We start from the raw sequence: 12,043 nt of genomic DNA, 5'->3' as shown, positions 1-12,043 counted from the left end.
TAGGTCATGAAAATAAATCCAGAAAGTTGACCTAGCTAGGTGTGACACAAATTGTCACACCTAGATTCAAAAATTCATAACTCAATCACCAGGTATCCAAAATTCACAAAATTTATATGTAAATCACCATCAGCATGTCTACAATCACCACAAACATTTTCAAGCATTTCTTTTAAGGCATGAGTATTTCACAATGGAAATGGAAAAATGTGTCAAGAATGCATACAAGTCAAACAACCCTAGGTCAAACCAATTTTTCACCAAGCACAATTTGCAAAATCATACTCATAAAAAACTAGAGGCAAAATGGAAGTTGTAGAAAAAATCCTCATATTTTTGTGATCTTCCAATAATTTTTTATGATTTTTCTAAGATTTATGTGATTTTTAAAATAATTATTTAGTGTTTTATTTAATTTAATTGGAATCAGTGGCATAATGGTAAATATGCGCCCAGGAGCCAAAACGCGCAGTTTAAATAATTGAGGTGGCAAGCGCTGGTTGGCTGGTTTTGGCGCAAAACACAAATTCAAATTGCCAGGCCAGAACAATGGATCAAACACTGTAAATTTCCAGATTTCTCATCATCTTCATCAATATTTTCCAGAAATTCGTATGAACACATGAACACTAAAACTCAACCAAAATCTACAAACGAATAGTCATTGGAAAGGTCTCGTCCTCAGGATCTCAAATATGCAAACGATTTCAACTAATTCTCCCTAAATTCTTTGGATCGAGCAAATTAGGTTTTGGTGTCAAAGCTTCTAATCACGATTTCTCTCAACTCACTCAACCATTCCAAAATCTAAAGTCATCATGATTATCTACATCAAACACACTACAAAACGCATATGAACATTCATCAGATCATGAATTTTGAAAAATCACCTTGAATCAATGGCAGTGATGATACTCGTGTTCTTGGCGCCTCTTGATCAAAAACAGATGGAGAATAATCTTGTGGAAGTTGACTGGAATGCTCAGGTTCGATTGGATTAACTTCTAATGGAAGAATTCTTCAAAAGCCATGGATGCACCTTGTTTGGACAGTCGTGATTTGGAGTTTGCTTGAGGTTGATTTCCAAAAACAGTTGAAGTAGATGATGAATGGAGATCGAATCCAAAAGAAGCTTGCCAAATGATCAAGAATTGGAAGAGTTTCGATGGATTTTGGCTTTTTGTGTTCTTGAGAATTTGGGAGAATTTGAAGAATTTGAGATTGATTTTGGGGAATTGTGTAATCTGTTATGGATTAGTTATGATTAAGAACTTATACCTCCAATTAATCAACACTTAATCACACCAATTAACAAAATGCAATGTGTTAAGCATAAGTGTCATTTTCACACCAAGGGCAAAATGGTAATTGCATATGCCAGCTCATTGCCAGCTCACACAAACCCTAAACACCTGTCATGAACTGTTGCCACTTGTTTCATGTTCATTGGACATGTATTTCTCATTTTCCACATGTGATGGCTATGTGTTCATTTTTCCAAATTCATTTCAAAAGTGAAACATCAAACCATGAGGCCTTGGCATGTTATGATGATTCCAACAATTTTCAAATGTCATTTGTGAGGTGTTGCAAAAATCCCCATTCAAAAATTCCCATTATTTCTCAAGTTGGACCATTTTGCCCCTGGATTTTTAACTGTGCACTTGAAATTTGACTTTTTGCATTGACCATTTTTGATGAAATCCAATTATGCACCATGAAAGTACATGTCAAATGGAGTTTGTGCATAAAAAGATCACCCAATTTGGACACTCCATGTGGAAGTTATACCCTTTTGATTATGGGTCATTTTTGAAATTGACTGGACCATAACTTGCCAACCATACATGGGATTTTCAAGTTCTTGGACGTTTTGGAAAGGTGAGAACAAGATCTACAACTTTCATGTTGAACAAAGTTTCATTTGAAGCTTCCTTGGACATGTAATTTTGAGGTCAAAAACTTTCCATTTTTGGAAACTTCTATTACAAGTCACTTTCTATTTTTGGCAATTTTTGTTCTGACTTGATTTTCTTCATTCTTAGGCTTTGACATGTCAAATAACACTTGTCTCAACATGAATGAAGTGTATCCAACTCATTTCCTCCTCCAAATCCATAAAATCATGCACAGTTGACCACAGTTGACTTTTTCAATTGATAGATGAATTTAGCAATGCATTGATCCATCTGAGCCCCAATTCCCTGATGAAATGGCTCAAGGGCGAAACCCTAGCCTCAATAATCTCAATACAATCATAGAATGATCCCCACATCCATCATAGACCCCATCTCCTGATCATGCCCTGATTGGCCCAATGCAACTGATTAGGGTTGACCAGTGGTCTTGACCCTAATCTCAAGGAATGTGCTTCAAAACTTGATGATATCAAACCATGATGATGATGATGAATCATTGTAATCAAGATGAAGACCAATCTCCTTGAGAATCATGAAACCCTAATTTGGACCTCCACATCCTCAGATGATTAATGACCAGTCCAATAAAACCCTAGCTTGCACTTTGACTTCCTCATCTTCTGAATCAAGACTTGGGAGAATGGCTTGCACAATGTGACCACATGATATGCAATATGCAATGCCTAATGACCTAAAAATGATATGTAATATGTTATGCTAGTCCCAAGAGAGGAGGGCAAATTTTGAGGTGTTACACAACTTCCAAAGGAAGCCTGACCGGTCACCACTTTCACTATGTTTTCGTTGCTTATCTGACAAGAAACCAAGGATTTTGAGACATTGTGCACATATTATGGTACCTTTAAAGTCAATTTTCATTTCCGTAAGATATTTGAGAATTTTGATTAATTTTCAATTTTATTTTATGTTTTCGCGATTTTATGCGTTGGTTGTTTATGTTTATGTCCTTCAGGTTCAGGTAGAAGATCCGAGGGATTTGAGGCGGGACAGTGAGAATTTTCGGTGTTCGAGAAAAAATGAGTTTCCAGTTCAGGAGGCCTGACATGGCGACCCGTTTCACCTGATACGGCCCGTGTCAGGAGGAAGGCTAAGAAAGTACAAGCAATGCCCAAGACAGTGGCATGACACGGTCACCCGTGTCAGGTCACCTGAGCCATGTCAGCAAGGAAGTAACAAGGCAGAGAGCTGACATGGCCGCCCGTGTCAGCCTGACACAACTGCCCGTGTCAGCCAAAAACGCTAATTTTCCAGTTTTCGGGTTTTTTCACCGGGCCTGAACTGTAGGGACTTTTTAGAGATTTCACCTTCTTCCAGGGGATTTTCACTATATTAGGAGAGTTTCTACAAGAGAAAAGGTCATCTTGGAATGAGGCGAACACCGAATTGTCAGATGATCAAGGATTACAGAGATCAAGGAATTCGGAGAGCGGAAGGTTTCATGAGCGGAAGTGATTGAAGATCCAAGTCGTCTAATTACTTGTTGTATGGTTATCAATAAGGTTGGACCGCCATTGACAAGGTTTCCATAAGATTACTTTGCAGTTGATATCGCCTAGGACTAGGGATACCCTGTATGAATCAGAACATTCTTGATATAATAAAGCTTAACTTCACCCTAATTGACTATGGACATAAAAACTAGGGTAGAATGATTAAAGGTTTTCTTACCAAGGACTTAGGAGACAATACCCTTGACAACTGGTAGTAATGGAGATTTGTGGATGCAATAGTGACTTAGAGTTGTTACAGGGATAAACCATACACCTTCCCTAGCATTGTTCCTCTTACCTTGCAAACCCTTATTTTTCATTATTATTTTCCTTTGCCTTTATTTTTATAATTTTTAATTAAAAAACCCCAATTATAATTTTTGTTTAATTGAACGATGAATTGAACTCTATATGATAGGTGTACAAGCAAACCTGAAAAAGTCATTGATTTGAAACTGGAAGCTAATAAAATCCGTTTGGAAGATACAATCGCTGCTAAAGTAGAAAAGAAATTGAAAGCAATGAATATAGGTACTCAACAGGTAGCTCAAATTCAACCTGCTCAGGCCATCACTTGTGAAATCTGTAATGGACCTCACCACACCGTGTATTGCTTTTCAACTCCTCAACAAATCAAAGAGATAAAAATCTTGAAGCAAAATAATCCCTACTCTAACACGTATAATCCAGGTTGGAAGAATCATCCTAACTTCTCCTGGAAGGATTAGGGAGGGAATGTTCTACAACAGGGTCAAGGTCAATATCAGACTATATATCAACAACAACAAGCTCCAAAGAAAGCAGACAGGGAGATTGCCATTAAAAACATGGCCGCTCAAAATAGGCAATTCGAAGAAGAGACTAGAAACAATCATAAAAAAAACCACCGCCTCTCTAAGGAATCTTGTAGTCAAGTTGGGTCAGATAGTACAACAACTAGCAAGTTCTCGAACACTAGGTTCCTTACCAAGTGAAACAGTTCAAATACCAAGAAATCAGGAGAATATTAATACGGTCACGATGAAAAAGAAAAGGTCCACTAAAAAGGAAAAAGTTATACCACCTGGCAAGCCAACTGAAGAGAAAATTAAAAAGGAGACTAAACCGGTGATTAAGTTGCCCTACCCTCAGAGAGTGACAAAGAAGGAACCAAGCGAGTCAGACTGTGAGAAATTCATGACAATGTTTAAAAAGGTAGAGGGTCATATGTATTTGTTTGAAGCACTCGAGAGAATTACCATGTACTAGAAATTCATGGAAGAGGTAATGGCCGAAAAGAAACCAACAGCAGAAGAACCGGTAGCCTGGAAGGAAAAGTATAGTGCAAATTCACTGAAGCAGAAAATTCCAAAAAAATAGAAGGATCCTGGAAAAGTAACAATACCATGTGTAAGACCCCAATTTTGGGCCCTAAGATCCCTCATGGCCCATATCATATCATATCATTGTCTCAAGGATCACTGCATGCCCTAGCTTTCCTCCTTGTGGGTTTGTTTCTTGATCACCAAGCATACTTTGCATTTGTATATCTTTGCTTTCATATGTTTATCATTTAAAAAGTACAAAAATATTGTCAGTCTAACCTTTTTGCTTGCAGTTAAAGTAATCATCAGCAATTAGGTCAAAGTCAGCCACAGTCAGTCAAAGCAATGGATGATGGCCATTCTTGTGGAATTTGGGCATCATGATCATTAATCAAAAGTTCATACAACTTGAGACATCATTTGAAGTCAAGTTCTCAAAGAATTAGGGTTTGGAATTCATCAGAAGAAGTTCAATCAGTCCAAAACCCTAGAAAAGTCAACAGACAGTCAAGCTTGGTCAACTGTGGATTTAATCAGTGATTTGATGGATAGAATTGATCTGAAGGAGCTCATTCATGTTTATATAAGCCTCATCTATCATGTCAAACCTCATCATGGAATAAAATCAAGTCAAATCAGAAATTTTCCAGAAATAGAAAGCGGACCTGTAATTTCAACTGCCAAAAATGGAAACTTCTTGATCTTAAACTTACATCATGATACAAGCTTCAAATGAATTTTTGCCCAACATGAAAGTTGAAGATCTTGTCTTCCCATTTTCAAAAAGTCCAAGAACTCCCAAATCCCATGTGTGGTTGTCAAGATATGATCAATTCATTTTCATCAATTTTTGAACTTCAACAAGCCATATCTCTCAAACCATAAGGCCAAATTTGGTGGGGTTTTTTTCCTACAAACCACATTTTTCATCCTCTTTCCAAAAATATAAATTTCATGACCTAAAACCTTACCATTCAAAATGGCATTTTTGGACCTTTTCATTTAAATTCAAAGTTTGACCAAACTTTGACTTTTTGATTCTTTGACTTTTTCTTGATTTGGCCAATTGGGAAATGTTTTAAACCATTTTTGAAACTTGTTCCAATTCCAAAACCATGTTCACTTCACCATTATGCTATCACTTTGGACCAAAATGCAAAAAACTTGAAAATGTGCAAAATGGTTTCATTCAAACAAGGCAAGTACAGCAGTCAAAAGCAACAACAAGCAGCAGAATTTTGGTCTGCTAGCAGCCTGATTGCAAGCCCACTCGTGTACCATACCACCCCCCATTTTCCACTTTGTCCAAAATTAGCAACTTTGCAAATGAGGGCATTAATACTAAACTAGCTTACAACATGGATTAAGGATGGTAAACAGACCCTTATAAGCATTTTTCTGGCTCATTCAAACCCTAGAAGCTACAGCAGCCACGATCAAAAAGCTCCCTTTTCTCCTTCTTGCAAATTTTGCATATTGGAATTTTCTGCTCAAACACCAAAAACCCTTGAACAAACCCTCATTGTTTCTTCATCTAGACAACATTTGAAGCACCTTTGAACCATCATTCATCACCTTTGCAGCCTCCTTCTCATTCTGTTTTCACCAAGGTCCAAACATGGCAAATCGTGATTCAGTCAATTCCAAGCATTCCTGAGCTGAACAAGCTTCATCATCCTTCATTATCAAACATTGCTTGCATCTGTTTGCATTCATAATCACCAAAACAACACTGCAGCTCGTTTTTCTTCCAAAACAAGTAAGTAATCGACCTTCTCATTTTGCCATGCCATAATGTGTTTATGAAAGGTCCTTATATGCTGGTTTCAATGCACTTTGTTTTATTTAAAATGGTGCTCTCATGATGGAGAAATCTGAACTTTCATTTTCATGACCAAACATGTTTTCCTTCGATTTGGCTTGTTTACAGTAGTTTAATGAAAGGTGATGATATATTTGTGATGCTTGAAGTATGTTGATGCTATTGGTATGCATGATTTAGATTCCTGGACTTTTCGAATTTTTGGGTTCATGATGATGATGAATGTGTGTGCAGTTTTGGAAACCCTACCCAGAAATCTTTATACTCATGTTGTTTTGTTGTTATGTCATGGAGAATGTTGATAGTTGCCATGCTGTTTGCTTAATATTTGTTCATGATGATTACATGATGATGTCCATGATTGCTGTTAGAACCCTAGTAATGTCACCAGAAATTCCACTTGTTGCGTTTGGTTTGTTGCTATTTTGATGTTGCATAATGATGTTTCCATTGGCCATGCTTTTGATTGTGTGTTTGAAGTTGTCTGTATGATGTTTGAACATTGAGTGATAAACCCTGGCTTTTCCAGAAATCATGTCCTTATAAAGATTGGCCATTGTTATTGCTCATGATGCATGATGTTGGTGTTTTTGAGTTAGTGCTCATTTTGATTGATAATGCTATGCTGATGTTTGAATCATGAGGATTTTTTCTTCCATGCTGTTTATGTGCTGTTGTATGAATGTTGCTGCTGCTGTTATGCTTGAATCATAACTCTGTCCAGCAAACCCTCATTGATTGTGCTATACTGTTGTGTGGTGTGGTCGAATCATGATGTTTAATGTTGTTGATACCATGAAGATAATGAACATTGCTGTTGTTTGGTTGCTGTTTGAATGATGATGATGGTATGCTGCTGTTAAAATACTTGTCCTGTCCAGAATTTTGCATGAATGTGTGTTGGTTTATTGCTAGCTAGGTATGCATGAACATGTTTGTATCACTCCCATGCTGTTACCATACTATTGAAATGTTTGGTCGAATGATGATGATGATGAATGCTGTTGTTGCTTGAACCTGCCCTGTCCAAATTTGTTTTCATGATTAATATTTGCTTTGTTGTTGATTGATGTTTGAATGATGATGATGAATACCATGGCTGCTGTTTAAACCTTAGAATTTGCCAGGATTTTGCATGAATGTGTATGTGTTATAGCTGTCTAGATATGCTGAAAATGATGTATACCCTGCTGCTGTGTTTCAAACCTTAAAACCTACCAAGATTTCGCATGAACTGTTGGTTTTGGTTTGTTGTTTATGATGAGCTTGCATAGAGAGCCTTACTACTACCATGCTGTGTTGGTTGAATGAGGAACATTGATGTTCAATACCATGCTGTTGCTTGCTGTTGGTTATGATGAGCACATGATGATGATGAACTTGGTTTGATGATTACATGATGATGATGGATATACTATGCTGCTGTTTTGAACTTGCTCATAAAATCCATATGTCGGTGTTTGTTGTATTTGGTCATGGATGTTGGTTTGTTGTATGATCATTATCACATGTTGCTGTGCATTTGTTGTTGGTTTTGATTGATTGATGAAGCTGAACATGATACCATGAGAAAATGCTGTTAGAAACCCTAAGGGTTTATGTGAAAACTCATAATTTTGAACTATTGGCCAAATTACTGTTCTATTGGCTGGGAGCCAATCAGAACATTCCGTTTTGCCTTGCCAAAACGCAGAGTTTTAATTAGTGAGTTCAGAATTACAAAACTGCCATCGGTTGACCGCATGTTGACCTTATACCATGTCATCTTGTTCATACTTCATTCAATTATTCATCAAACTTCCATAATTCATTTCAAATTCATTTTAACTCCAAAAATGTGGGATTTTTTGCATTAAACTCATGAATGTGTCCTCTATTTTATGGTGAATTTTAATTAATTTTTCAATGGCTGGATTTTAAATGATAATTATTTTCTTCACATGTGTGTCAAAATGATACATTGTGCCATTTCAATTGTGAAATACTCATGTTGCATCCAATGAGCTTGAAATTTTTTGTGGTGAAACTAGACACATTGACCTTCATTTCCATATAAAGTTTGTGCATTTATCATTTGTGGATTGAGAGTTATGATTTTCTGAAGTTATGTGTTACATTTGGTGCTATACCATGAACATGCATTTTCCCAAATTTTGTTCACATGCTTCCCTACATCCAAATGACTCCAAATTTTGCATGAATCATCTATCATATGTCTAGTTTGTGTATGAATTTTCTTGGAATTAATCATGCTGTTTTCCATTTGATTGAGAATTTTCTTCCATACTTGGTCATTTGTTGACCTTTTGTGCTATACATTGCCAAATCTTTTGTGAAATTCTCAAATCTTATTGTATGACCATGAAATTTCACATGTGATAACTAGACTCCTTGATCTTTGCATTGGTGTTAATCTCATTCATTTCTCTTCTGTTTTCAAATTGATATGATTTTTTGAAGTTGACCTATGCTTGTTGACTTTCACCATGCTTACTTGAATTTGGTTGGACTTCATGATTTTACTTGACTGCCTTCCTCTCATCCAAATGCATTGAAATTTGACATGCTTGCTATGTTAGATGTTAGGATTGAGTGTGATTTATTTCATAATTTTTGAGATTGTTTGAGTTGACTTTTGAAAGAGGTCTTGCTGTTGACCTATTTGTGCTCTTTCTTGCCATGCTTTGCATTCTCTTGCATATGAAATGACCATGATGCATGATATAATTATGAATCCAGTTGAGAATGCTTCTTGAATGTTTAGACTTGGTTTGGGTTGACTTTTCCTTGCTGCCTTGACTTTTTCTTTCATCTTTGACCCTAGGCTAGTCCTAGTGGTCTTCTAAGCTTATGTTGAGTTCATCTGTTTCAGGTTAAGCACCATTGCCTTGAGGATCATTCAAATGCGCTTGAGTTTGATTGTTTAATGTGCTAACTTTTGTTTTGTAGGTGACTCATATGCTTGAGTCTTTGTGCCTTGCACAATTGATCCCTCTGTGGTTGACTTTTGTTTATCCATTTGCCTTTGATTTTGACTGTTGAACTGTTTGCTAATAAGTTTGACTTTTGCAGGTACTTTAGTTGCTTAAGTTCTTTGAACTTGCTTGCTTTGCTTTTTAGCATTTGCTTTGAGGTATAAACCCTTCTTCTCCATGTAGTCTGGAGACCCGGTCTGTTATTTGACCGGGCAAACTGTCTGAAGTCCTCCTTAAGAGGCAATGCCTGTGTTTGTTTAAAATTGTCCTAAGCAGGAAAAGTCCTTCAAGTAAGGCAATTGGTGGAAGGTAGGGATAAGCAATCTATCCCCCACTATTCAGTGTGTCCTCTCTTTGCTCCCATTACATGGTTGAAGCATTGAGATAAATACCCAAGATCTAATCGAGTCAATAATGTGGAGAGAGTTCCTACTTTCTGAACTCCCACACTTTCTTTGATGCTCTCTCTGATCTGAGATAGAAGCAATGAGGCACACCCCTCATCTCCTTTTCATCTGCTTCACCTTAGCCTCTCAATGGCAAGGTTAAGAGCGACCTTTACCAATTACAGTGGACTCTCAAAGTCAAACCCTCTTGTGTGAGCCCCCTTGTTTGGCTATAGAGTGTGCTGTTTGATATTCACTGATTGATTGATTGCTTCATATGCACTTGCTTGCCTGTATGTTATGCATCTATCATCATCATCAATTGCCATTAATGCATGATCATCTCATTTGCTTTGTGTGACTTTTATTATTGTTGTTTGCCCATTGAGGACAGTTGTAAGTCCATTGCTTTGGCATTTGCTCCTATGATATGGAAGGATAGAGTGTAAGACCTCATTGGTCACTCATATCTTCTGTTTATCTGTTTGTATGTGAGGATACAGTTATAAGTCCCTGTAAGTTGGCATCTGTTGTCCTATGATCATAATTTGATCTGTTTGATTTGTATGTGAGGTTGCAGTTATAAGTCCCTGTAAGTTGGCATCTGTTTTCCTGTGATCATAGTTTGCTTTATCTGTTTGTATGAGAGGTTGCAATTATAAGTCCCTGTAAGTTGGCATTTGCATTCCTGTGATCATATTGTTGCTTTTGTTCTTGTATGTGAGGATCCATTGTAAGTCCCTGTAATGTGGCATTGGATTTCCTAGGACCATACTGTGGAGTTAACCTAAGTCCAGATAGATTAGCAGTTGACTTCCACATTTCATCTTTGTTTTTTCTTTTGAGGAGATTAGTATAAGACCATTGAGTGGCATCTGATATCCTGTTCTGTTTTAGGAGACTGGTGTAAATCCATCTATTGGTATCCGGTATCCGCTTTTATTTTCTTTGTTAGGAGATTAGTGTAAGTCCATAGAGTGGCATCTGATATCCCGTTTTGTTTTAGGAGATTGGTATAAGCCCAGTGATTGGCATCCGATATCCGCTTCCTTTCTTGTTTGTTTGTTATTATCCATTGTTATTCCAAAGGACACACTTGAATCATTTGCTATATGATCTCAAGAAGTGAACCTTCTAAGAAGTTTTACTATCCCATCCTCATCCATTCATCATTCATTATGTCCTAGACTTTTCACACTCTATCTTTCAAATTTGACATAAGTGTTGTGCAAACATCTCATTGTTTTTAACTAAAAACCTGGACTCAAGTCCTTGACCTTTTTTCAAACCCCATTTCATAATACTTCTTTCAAATCAATCTTAATCATACTTTGACTTCACTTTCATAATCACAATCAATTAACTTCACTCATTCACTTGTTTTGGCTTTGTCCATTAATCTTTTCATGCATTAGCCATAGGCTTCAATTATCTTTGTGGTTGATGTAAATCTTGCCTATCCTTAGTGAGTCGACAGTAAGACTTCCGTACTTCAAACAGGGCTAACCCCTCTAGTACGTCGAAGCTATCCTCGCATGGTGGATGTTGTTTTTTGGTCGAGTGTTCTCCCATTGATAATGAAAAGCCTCAGTGCTTGTGTTTAAAACTGAATCCACCAACTTTTGGAAATCTTTTAGCCGAACTACGGCGTTCTGATCCTTACCTTTGATGGAAGGTACGTAGGCAACGGGTTCATCCGTTCGAACCCAATAACACAAAAATAAATAAAACCCAATAACCAATAAAAATTGTACATTCTTTTCTCATCATTCCAATCATGTTTGCACAATACTTATGTCATAACAAATAACAATTTTATACAACAAGTGTGAAAAGGGCTCCCTAGGAGTACCTAGGACGTGATGGGTGCCTAACACCTTCCCATTGCGTAATTTACCCCTTACCCAGAATCTCTGATCTTTTTATTAGTTTTCTACGTGTAAAACTTCTTAGGCTTTTGTTCGCTTTTTAGCCAATCCTTTGGATAAATAAAAGTGCGGTGGCGACTCGAAAAATTTCATGTATCTCTTAGCTTATGATTTAATCGATAGATCATATAGCGACGAATACACCGTCACAGAAAAGTGGCGACTCTGCTGGGGAAGATGAAACCAGAATCCCTGGTG

This window comes from Lathyrus oleraceus, chromosome 5 (assembly GCF_024323335.1).
Source record: "Lathyrus oleraceus cultivar Zhongwan6 chromosome 5, CAAS_Psat_ZW6_1.0, whole genome shotgun sequence".
NCBI classification, from domain to species: Eukaryota; Viridiplantae; Streptophyta; class Magnoliopsida; order Fabales; family Fabaceae; genus Lathyrus; species Lathyrus oleraceus.
The sequence above is the reverse complement of the archived record's forward strand: the minus strand, read 5'-3'. Positions refer to the sequence as shown.